Source organism: Dasypus novemcinctus, chromosome 6, assembly GCF_030445035.2.
Source record: "Dasypus novemcinctus isolate mDasNov1 chromosome 6, mDasNov1.1.hap2, whole genome shotgun sequence".
NCBI lineage: Eukaryota > Metazoa > Chordata > Mammalia > Cingulata > Dasypodidae > Dasypus > Dasypus novemcinctus.
The window spans coordinates 113767980-113779703 of NC_080678.1; the positions used below are offsets into that span (position 1 = coordinate 113767980).

Sequence of the window (11724 nt, forward strand, 5' to 3'; positions counted from 1 at the left end):
AAGTCTATTTCTAAGATTATATACAAACATAATTGTCCAAAGATCTATAAACATTGTTTCAGTTTATGATTCAGAAAAAAATTTTTAATTAATTTTTAAAAGAGACAGTTTCACTGGATCATGTAGAATATTACACATGAATAATTAAGGCATGCTCCCATTCTTGTGAAAATTACATGCATATTCTAAAGTCTAAAACCAAAATGAAAAAAACAACAACAAAACCCATGTTACAATACACAGCAGCAAAGTACAGAATGTGTAACTGAAGACATGGCAAGAGTCACTCCCTATGTACTTATTAATTTTCCTATTGGGAATAATGTAGAGAGGCTGCACCCTCAAAGAACATAAATCTACAAATGTTGTAAAGAAATTTTGTTTTAATCTGCTTTTTATTTCCCCAGGATTTCCCAGTTGACTATCATTTTAACAGCACCATACACAAAATCAAATTTTATTAAAAATCAAAATCTATTCCAGAGTTATCAATTTTCACATTTTACAAAATCATCATTAACATCACTACTAAATGAATACTTGGGTGAGCTCGGTTTTCAAAAAAAGATTCTGAATTATTTTTTAGTTTTCATAATAAATAAGAATTTTATTAAAGAGAAATATTTTCTTCCAACAAATCATAATAATGGATACCTTTAAAAGATTCTGAATTATAACAACACTGAGTAGTAAAATAGCAACACAAGTCACCAGATCAGTCACAGAATTGTCAAAGCCATACAAAACATTTACAGGATACAGGCAAGCAATGAACTGAAGTTTTGAGTGCTAGTTAAAGGGACCAAATATAGTAACAACATAGCCCCCATTTTACTATTCAAGAGTGTTTTGAAATTCTGATTCCTGACAATTTTTAAAAGATTAAGAGAACTACCTACAACTTTCAAACATTTATTCTTATTATTTTAAATTTGAGTGAATCCTGATTTAAATTCCATAAAATGTGACAGCACTATACTACAGAGGTAATCCTTGCTTTCTCAGGATTTTGGGTTTTTTTTTCAATATTAGGAGAAGTTTATTGAATAAAAACTTGCTTTCTTTATACAAAAAAATACACAGTCTCAAAGCGCTAAGAAATGTAAATATCCAAGTTATAGCTAACAGGTGGCAAGTCAACATCCAGGGTTGACAGAATGCTTGAAGGGGCCTGCTAGAGTGGACTCCCACATCAGAGAAGGCATCAATTAAATATCAGTCTCCCAACAACACAACTGAAATTTCAGTTATGATAGCATAGTAACTGTGAGTAACTGCATAAAGTACAGACTTCTGTAAAAAATAATATTTTGTGTACTCTATGTATCTTTAAAAATACACAAATATTTTTTTAAAAAAATAAAAAATAACCACTTACTGTTCCTTGCATAGACAAAAGAAGGGTTTTCCTAGAAAATAAGCTGTATTAACTTGAACTGTCTTAACTAGTACTAAATGCAGCACTGTACTTCAGCACCCATTTTGGTTCTGTTTAAGACTTGAATATGTCAGTACATCTGTGTCCTCTGGTTTCTCTGTCCTTTTTTCAAGGCCACTTGGTATAATCTTCTGATGTGAGTTCAACAAAAGCCTCACCACTCCATCTGCCTTCCCTGGTGCAGATGAAATGAAAGCCTGACGCTCCATCTTGAATTTAGCAGTTGGAGAGGAAATTCTGCACATCCTCAATAGAGCAAGGCCAGGGCAAGCCACGGAGCTTGACCACGAATCCTTCGCCTCCCTCGGGACCCAGCATCATGGAGACTTGACAGGGCAGGTGTCAACCAGCTCAGTGTGCAGGTTCCTGTGGCTGAAAAGAAAGAGAAAACTACCTTACAAACTTTTCCATTTAATAATGGAAATTTAATAAGAAGAAATAATAAACACTATTTTCCTCATTTACAGGTGGGGAAGGTAAGTTTGAGTGATATTAAACAAAGGCCTTAAAGAAGACATTTTAGGGAAGCAGATGTGGCTCAAGAAGTTGGGCGACCACCAAACACACCAGAGGTCCCGGGTTCTGTTCCCCATACCTCCTAAGAAGACAAGTACACAGTGAATAGACACAGAGAGCAGACAGCGAGCGCAAACAATGCAATGGAGAGAGAAATAAATAAATGAAAATAAATCTTTAAGAAAAAAAAAAGACATTTTAGAGCTGAGATTTAATTCCAGGTCTCCCTGATTCCAAAGCTTGTACAACCATTCTTACCCCACCCCCAAGAACTACCTAACACTTCTCATAGATGTGCACAATTAAACAGAATCAAAGTGACTTTCAGAGCACATACTGCAGTCCCCTCTCTGACAAAAATTCATAGAAATGACAAAAGATATTTTAAAAATATAAATGGGTATCATAGCTGGAAAATGAGAAAGGTCACCCTCAATGTACATAAAATTTTGAAGAATTCAGATAGGATGACCATAGGGTTAGACCCATCACCCAGAACGCTGTAGGAGATGACAGTTGAAAAGCTGCGAGAAGCTCCATGGGCAGTCCGAGCCCTGAGGCTCCCTCCTCCCTGAGCCTGGAGAGGCAGCTGTCTGCTCACTCGCAGGCTGAGGGTGGCCAATGAGGCAGCGGCAGTGGCCCCCTCTCCCCCAGCAGCCAGGCACCTTGGGAGTCCCATGCCATTACACTGCCCCCTGGCACCCCACACCCCACTGAATGTCCCATCCTGCTATTCAACAACCCAGGTAATGACTGCAAACTCATGGAGTTAATAATTAGAATATAGGTCACCAGAAAAGAGAATGAGGTTAGAGAATGAAAGTTGAGGTTTAATCTGCACAGAATTGCTAAAAAGTTTTTGTAAATCTTTGGAAATGTGCAGAAATGGTGAAAGCACATCATAGCATTTGTGTAACTAGCGGTGTTAATATGGGTATGATAGTGGTTGAAAGAGAAAGTCTAAGGTCATATACATTACTAGAAAGAAAGCTAAAAAAAGTAACACAGGACTGTGTTGCGTAGCAAAACCTCATGTGAAATAGGAGTATGGGTTAACATTGCGTATATATCACTATTTTTCTTTGAAACAGAACAAATATATATTAATATTACAAGATGTTAATAGAGGCGGTGGACTTGGCCCAGTGGGTAGGGCATCCATCTACCACATGGGAGGTCCTCGGTTCAAACCCCGGGCCTCCTTGACCCATGTGGAGCTGGCCCACATGCAGTGCTGATGTGCACAAAGAGTGCCCTGCCACGCAGGGGTGTCCCCCATGTAGGGGAGCCCCATGCGCAAGGAGTGCGCCCCAAAGGAGAGCCGCCCAGCATGAAAGAAAGTACAGCCTGCCCAAGAATGGTGCCGCACACACAGAGAGCTGACACAACAGGATGATGCAACAACAAGAAACACAGATTCTCATGCCGCTGACAACAGAAGCAGACAAAGAAGACGACACAGCAAAATAGACACAGAGAACAGACAACCAGGGTGGGGAGGGGGAGGGGAGAGAAATAAATAAAAAAAAATAAATCTTAAAAAAAAAAAAAGATGTTACTAGACAAAAATACAACCAATGCCAACTATGGGCAATAGTGTATACTAATATACTTAAAATTTTCCATTAAGGGTAAAAAAGAAAAAAAAAAAGGATGCAAAATGTTAATAGGGGAAGTGGATGTGGCTCAAGTGATTGGGCTCTCACCTACCACATGGGAAGTCCCAGGTTTGGTTTGCGGTGCCTCCTGAAAAAGGCGAGCTAGTGTGATGGGCAGGCACAGTGAGCTGATGCAACAAGATGATTCAACAATGAGACACAAAGAGGAAAGACAATGAGAGACACCACAAACCAGGGAAGTGAGATGGCTCCAACAACTGAGTGCCTCTGTCCCACGTGGGAGATGCCAAGTTCGGTTCTGGTGCCTCCTAAAGAGAAGAGGAGGAGACAAAGAGCACACAGCAAAGAGACACAGAAGCAGACAGCGAGCGTAAACAATGAGGGGGAATAAAGAAATAAAATAGTGTGTAGTAATCTATTAACAATCTTCTATTAAGGGTAAAAAGAAAAAAAGGTACTACAAATTGTTTGACTCCATCTATACAAAATATAAATACAAATAAATTAGAGAGATGGAAACAGAATAGCAGCTATGTACGGCAGGGGATGGAAAGAGAGATTAAGGGGTAGAGTTTTTGGTTTGTCTGTTTTTTATTATTATTATTGGAATAATGAAAACACTCTAATATTGATTGAAGTGATGAATGCACAACTCTGTGATCACAAGAAATACCACTGACTATACATTTTGGATGGATTGTATGCTTTATGAATATGTATCAGTAAAATTGATTAAAAATAATTCGGGGAGCCAACGTGGCTCAGTGGTTGAGTGCTGGCTTCCTACAAATGAGGTCCCAGGTTTAAACCCCAGCCCCAGTACCTCAAAAGTAAATTTGAAAATTAAAAATAAAAATAATTTAGTAGATGAAGGCCATCAGTGCACCAATTTTCTTTCTTTTTTTCTTTTGAGGTAGCAGGGATTGAACCTGAGACTTCATATGTGGGAAGTGGATGCTCAACCACTTGAGCCACATCTGCTCCCCTGGACATGGCCTCTTCTTCCTATTCTATTTTCTTGGTTGTTTTTAACCCCTTGAAAGTAAATTTTTAAATATATTAAAATAATGAATTAATTCCATAGAAAGATAAAAAAAGAAGAAGAAAACAGGTAAATAGAGGACTTGGAGTCAGTGGCAGGACTTTCCAGTCAAGAAATGCAAGCACAACATCCGAGGAAAACCAGCACCCCAAAGGGCGGCTGCCAATCAGAAGGACAAGAGCTAACACCGAAAACACGTAGCCAGTACAGAAAAATGGGGATTTTGAAAGATGTTTACCTGACATAGCCAAAGAAATGAGAGACAAGACATCTATAAAAGGAGAAATGCCTATTATGAAAAAGAACGAATTAGGGGGAGCGGATGTGGCTCAAGTGCTTGAGCGCCTGCCCAGGTTGGATCCCCAGTACCTCCTAAAACAATAACAAAAAGCAAACAAATGGAGGAGGGAAAAAAAACCTCTGGGGAGCTGGTGTAGATTAGTGGTTGAGCACTGGCTTCCCACATATGAGGTTATCAATCCCCAGCCCGGTTAACTCAAAAAAAAAAAAAAAAAAAATTAGGAGTCTGAGATGTTAAAAAGGTCAAAATACGAAAAAAAAATTTAGATAATATTAACGAAATAGCAAAGAAGAAGAAAATTTGAAGCATAAGACTGAGCTGGAAGATCTGGTCAATGTTCCAGAATGCAGTGCCAAAGAAGAGTAAGCATGAGTTATAGTTTTAAGGGACTGAGCTAGGTTTCTAGTGGCCAACTACTAAATGTTTTAGAAGCAGAGAGAAGAGAATGCACTGGGGCAGTACTTTAATAGTAAGATAATTTCTCCAAACTGGAGAAAAAATATGATCCCCTGGATTATATGTACTATTATATTAAAACAGGAGACTATTGAACATAGTAGGAATATACAAGTCAGGTTAAGACAAGGGTGCTTTCTTGTTAGGTTTATATTCATTCCATATATTATCATCAAAAAATTTTTTGATAATTTTATTCTTCTGTGATAGTCTTAATTATAATTGTTAAGTATAATAAAACTTGCAGTTAATAATACTTGCTTCCATATTTTATGTTAGGAGGAATATTTTCACAGAATATAATTGGTGATGGAAGTTGAATTTCACCTTGATCAAACCTTTTCAATTTTTACCTACGGTCTAGGACTTTTTATCATGTCATAATTAACAGAACCAATAAAATAATGTGCCTTGTGGACAGGAGCAACCACCTGCTTTACCCTTTTAAGAAATTTTGGTTAAGGTGAAAATGAATGACGACTACAACAGGACTTTTGGGCAGCTCTAGAAAGGAACCACGATTTCAACCTATTCTCAACTGTAAATGGATATAACTTTCTGATAAAAACATAACAATAAAATAGAAAGGAACCAAAATAAGGCAGCAACAATTTTTCCGGGAATCCAAGAGAGCAATGGCTTCCATCTGCTAAGGGAATGTAATTTGGATCCTAAAATTCTCAATTAGAAAAAAAAAAAATTAAGTATAAGGCCTATAAACGCAGATTTATTTCAACCCATGAGCACTACTTGAAAGAATCATTAGATGATGTAAAGTACCAAAACTGAAAACTGATTCTAAGGGCGCTCAAGGCTGGGGGCGGCGCGGGCTGAGTGGGCGTTGCCAGGCTCCCTGCCGCCGCCGTCAGCCCCGCGCCCCCGCTGCCCCTGCGCCCCCGCCGCCCCGCGCCCCCGCCGCCCCGTGCCCCGCCAGCCCCCGCGCCCCCGCCGCCCCGCGCCCCACCAGCCCCCGCGCCCCCGCCGCCCCGCCGCCCCGCGCCCCGCCAGCCCACGCGCCCCGCGGCCCCGCGCGCCCCGCCAGCCCCGCGGGAGGCCCGGAGCGTGCGCGGCGGCGGGGCTTCCCGGCGGTGCCGGCCTCGTGGCGCCGCCCGCCCTGCCGCCGCGGTGCTGCGGCCCTAAGATTTACCGAGCCCTGCTCCTAACACTCCCTGTGGAACTGAAAGCCTCCCTGGCCGCGGGGCGGGGGCTGGCCTGAGCACTGAGCCTTCGCCGGAGCCGGGTTGGTGCGGCAGCTGGCTCCCTCCCCGGCCGGCCCGGGGCACACTGGCCAGCGCCCGGGGGCGTCCGTGCCCGCGGAGGCCTGGACACTCCCGAGCCTGGACACTCCGGCTGGCGCCCCGCGTGGGCGTTCCGTCTGGAGCACGGCTGGTGGAAGGCCCCTCCGGCCGCGCTGTTAAAGTACGATTCCTTTGGTGATTTTGTTCAGGTGTCGGGCACGCCGGGCAAAAGGGCCCTGGGGGGAGGAGGTGGCGCAAAGGGTGGCGCGCCTGCTTCCCACCTGGAAGGTGCGATTCAGGCCCCGGTGCCTCCAAGAACAAAAGGAGCAAAGCAATGAGGGAAACAACTCAGAAGAGCCCCTGTGGCTGGGGGGTGGGGGGGGTGGGGTGGTTGTTCGAGGTCCGAGGCTCAATCCCCAGCTCCGGGGTCTCAAAAAAGAAAGGGGTGGGGGCACTGGTTTGAGTTTGAATCCCCTGCTACTTGACAACCCTGCAGAATTATATGTGGAGGGCACAGGAGATCTTTACAAATGACCTAGGAAATAAAGAACCCAAGTGTTTGATAGAGACACTGCGGAATGGTTAGGAGCCTGGGCTGTTTCACAGGAAAGGGACCTTCTTGGGTCCCATTCACCGGATGGGAAGTACTGGGTGATGGCACAGCTGGATCTTACTCGTGGCCGTGCCCCAGTGGGACGCACTGGCGTCTGTTCTGTGCGCACCAGCCAGCTTGCGGCTCAAGTTTCACCTCATCTCTTCTTTTTTCCTAGGAGGTCACGCTCAGCACCGAGCTGCACCCTGTCCACTCATCTCATTTCTTAGATGTGGGTAGCAAGACTCGAGCAATCTGCATGGCAGAAACGGAGGCAAAACAAGCACAAAAGGACGTTCCTTTGAGTAGCTATTTTCCTTCATTTGATTCATGAGTTTTTTCTTGGAGGTCTTTCAAGTGGAAGTTTAGTCTCAAATTCATGGTCAGGTTCTTAAAAATGAAATTCAGCTACAAGAATGTTTATTTTTACCTAATCTAATATCATAAAGATTTGTTTTTGTATTATTAAGAAGCACGTTTTGTTGCCTTCGGGGGACTGTTACTTGTAAATACGTGAGGATATTCCACGTCCCTGTCCCCCGTGGCCTCTCATCCGTCTGCTCACTGTTCACGGTAGTTGTCTGCTCCCTTTCTCTCCTTTAGGAGGCACCCGCGGGAAGGCATGTGGGAGCCAGACACGCAACTGCTTCAGCCACATCTGCACCCCAAGGATATTTTAATGAAATAAATGTAATTCTGGAAAAATGAGGTTAGAAAGAGGGACTCACCTAGATAACTGCTAATTCTTCCTGGTCGACTAATTCTTCCTGGGGGAAAATGGGAACAAAAATAGGTTGAGAGGATATTTGATTGGAAGAACTGCAAACTTACTGATGTGGAGAAAGTGGCCACAGTAGTTGCTGAGGGCAGGGAGATGAAAGAAGAGATGTGATGTGGGGGCATTTTCAGGACTTGGAGTTGTCCTGAATGATATGGCAGGGTCAGATGCTAGATTTTATATCCTGCCATAACCCACTGGATGGACTGGGAGAGAGGGTGAACTACAGGGTAAACTATTATCTATGTGGCGCAGCAGTGCCCCAAAATGTGTTGGCGGTGTGCGATGAGTGTGCCACAATGATGAGGGAGGTTGTTGGTGCGGGAGGAGTGGGGTGTGGGGGATACAGAACATTTTTTTCATTCCCCCACCCCCAGCCCGGGAAGCCCGGTGCGCGAAGAACAAGCCCGCAGGGCCCGCGCCCTCCCCGCCCCCCTGCCGCCCACCCCCCCAGGGCCCGCGCCCTCCCTGCCCCTCTGCTGCCCACCCTCCAGGACCCGGGCTCCCTTCCCGCCTCCCCACGCACCTCCCACTTCGCGCCTGCCTGTTCCCACTGCCGGACCCCTTCCCCGCGGTCCCGCTGAAAGGCCGCCTCCGCGAACCCGGACCTCCCCCAACCTCGGCCCTCCCCCAACCTCGGTCCTCCCCCAGCCTCGGCCCTCTCCAGCCTGGCTGGGGCGGCCACGCGGCCCGGCGCGCACGCGCACATGGGAGGGCGGGGCCGCGCGCTCGGCGCGGGCCCGTGGGCTGGTCCCGCGACGCCACCGTGCCGCCGCGGCCAGCCCCAGGCAGCGCCGCGTGGGCGGCCCCTCCAGGGGGCAAAGCAAGTTTAGCGCCCGGCGCGGTTAGCCACGAACGATCTTGGCCCTTTAACACGCTCCTCGCTCTTATATTTCTCAATGTAACATTTTTTTGTGATGTGTGTATCTTTAAAAAAATACAATTTACAGAAATGATGGGGTGGGGGTGGGGAGTGGGGTATATGGGAACCTCATGGTTTTTGTATGTTTTTTAATGTAACGTTCTTTGTGCTCTATTAACTTTCATTTTAAAAGTGTGAAAGAAAAACTGGAAACGTTTTTTCACCTTAGGTAAAATGAACTGCTGGAGACGAGTCAGACGTGCTGTGTAACTTGCGTTCCCTCTGAGCGCTAGGTCCTTTAGAGGTAAAGAGGAAAGGCAGGCCACCTCGGCCCTGAGTGGCTGTCAGCCACGGGGAGGCCAGCTGCGATCGCGGCCCGAGGGCGCCGGCCGGCCCTGGGCAGGAGGAGCGCTGCCCCGAGCCAGGCGGGAGGCGGGAACCCCAGCAGGAGCCTGCTAGGCCCTGAGGAGGGAAGCAGGGTCCTTAGGCACCGTGTGTCACAGACCTGCTGAGAACTTCGGTGGGTTTTTGTTTTTTGTTTTTAAATCCAACTTGGCTTTGTTCCTTCGGTTATAAGATACTACTTAATATCAAAACCTGTAAATGTAGGAATAAAATGGCATCTAATTACTTTCCTGAAAGGGATTCCTCCAGATAATGTGAATGTTACGGATAGCATTAAAAATAGGGCTTGTTGTTTCTTTTTTTTTTTTTTTTAACATAAACTCAGTTCACTTCCAATATTTTTCTACCTCAATAGGAGGATTATTCATATGGAGATGTGTGCCAAACACTTGGGAGATACTGAGATAAATAAGTTCCTATCCTATTTTAACACCTTTCTCTCCCCCTTTGTCTGAATATTGGCTTTCCAGCGTAGGCCACCTTTCTTTCTCCTAGTTTAGGTTATGTTTGGCAGAACTTTGCCATATTATGATCTTTCAAATCATTTTTCCCCTTTCCTAGTGTAGCAGTTTGATATAGTTAAGAATTCCAAAAATAGGTATTGGATTATGTTTGCATTCTGATCTGTACCTGTGCAAAACTGAGTTATGATTAGGGAGTTGAGATAAAAAGCATGGCAAAGAACAGAGTTGGGGGTTTCTTAATGTTGGGATTTTGATGTTGGAGTTTGATGCTGAAGTCTAGTGTAAGAGCCCCATGGAAAGAGACAGAGCCGTTTGCCTGATAGTCCACAGCTGTCCTTGTGGAGGGACGCAAAGCCTAGAGAGCCTTATAATCTACAGCTGTCCTTGTGGAGCAAACAGGAGCTGAGCCAGAGGAACCCAGGAAGCCTGGACCCTTGCAGACGTGGCAGCCATCTTGCTCCAACACGTGACAGTAGACTTTGGTGAGGGAAGTAACTTATGCTTTATGGCCTGGTATCTGTAAGCTCCTACCCCAGATAAATACTTTATAAAACCAATTTCTGGTATTTTGCATCAGCACCCCTTTGGCTGACTAATACACCTAGCATCGACCCCCTCTCCATTCCAGGTTACACTGTGAATTTTCCTCATCATTCTTATAGTTGGGAGTCTGTTTTCCAGACTTCAAGAATTCACATTTGTTTTTTAATGCTTGGATCATATATAAATGCAGTTAAGAAAGTAAATCTGCCAACAGGAATTCCTGTCCTGTATACGAAGAGTGTTTATAAATGTAGTTGTGCCACTGATCAAGTGCTATGATCTTGAGTCTCGTCTGTGCCTTAATTTTCTTTTCAGTAAATGGGAATCTGTCTTTCCACCTTCATAGCATTTGCACACTTTAAACATTATTGGATTTTAAGGCTGGATAGATTGGGTAGCCAACATGAAAACTGTTAACTCTCAGGTTTTTGCACTTAGGATCACCAAAATAAATCATTTAGAATCATTAAAATGTGCTGTAAATTTATAATGACTTTAAATTGTTTTATTCTCTACTATACATTTTTAAACCAATGAAATTTTTTAAAAACCTGATTCTAAAAGGAAGACATGGCATTAAACAACAGTGATGCCATAAATGTAAAAAAAAAGATATTGACAAGTCTAAAATATAGATTTTTAAAAATAAAATTCCAAAACTAAGATTGCAAATAATTTCCACATGGAAGCTATCAAATAGAATGTAGAGCAGGCATGTGTGTAATATGAGACCTAGTAATCCTGCTGCTGTGAATGTGCCCAAGAGGAATTCTCACAAGTGAAAGGCAGGAGGCAGATAAAAGAGCATCAATTAAAAGTGGTAGACAGAGAAAGAATCAATTAGAAGCAGTCTGAATGGAATGAATACACATAGAGCAACATAAGTGACAAAAGAACAAAAAACCACCAGTAGAATCTTGGTTATGTTCATTACAAATAAGTGGTCATAAAAAATTATAACTAGATGGGAAGCAGTTGTGGCTCAACTGATAGAGCATCTGCCTACCATATAGAGGGTCCAGGGTTCGATACCCAGGGCCTCCTGACTCATGTGGTGAGCTGGCCCATGTGCAGTGCTGTCACATGCAAGGAGTGCCATGCCAAGCAGGGGTGTCCGCCACGTAGGGGTGCCCCATGCGCAAGGACTGCATCCCTCCAGGAGAGCCACTCCACGTAAAAAAAGCATAGCCCACTCAGGAGTGGCACCACACACACGGAGAATTGACGCAGCAAGATGATACAACAAAAAAAGTGACAGTTTCCCAGTGCCACATGACAAGATGCAAGTGGACACAGAAGAACACACAGCAAATGGACACAGAGAGCAGACAACGGAGGGGAAGGGGAGAGAAATAAAATAAATCTTAAAAAAAAATTATAACTAGAGATCAAGCTTACAATGTAGTTTGTAGAACCGATGGGCTTATTACTAAGTAGCATAGCCAGTATTCACAGCTCACGAATAACCTA

At 44.1% G+C, this 11724-nt stretch overlaps 2 long non-coding RNA genes across 2 annotated transcripts; one reads left to right on the top strand and one right to left on the bottom strand.

Annotated features, from left to right (window-relative positions):
- Nucleotides 1–441: 441 nt before the first annotated feature.
- LOC131278801 (uncharacterized) lies at nucleotides 442–8635 on the bottom strand. Its single transcript, XR_009186235.1, has 3 exons — nucleotides 8507–8635; nucleotides 7931–7969; nucleotides 442–1810 (listed from the first exon to the last, which is right to left on the bottom strand). It is a non-coding gene; the product is annotated as an uncharacterized lncRNA (long non-coding RNA).
- Nucleotides 6457–7674, top strand: LOC131278802 (uncharacterized). Its single transcript, XR_009186236.1, has 2 exons — nucleotides 6457–6791; nucleotides 7381–7674. It is a non-coding gene; the product is annotated as an uncharacterized lncRNA (long non-coding RNA).
- Nucleotides 8636–11724: the final 3089 nt, after the last annotated feature.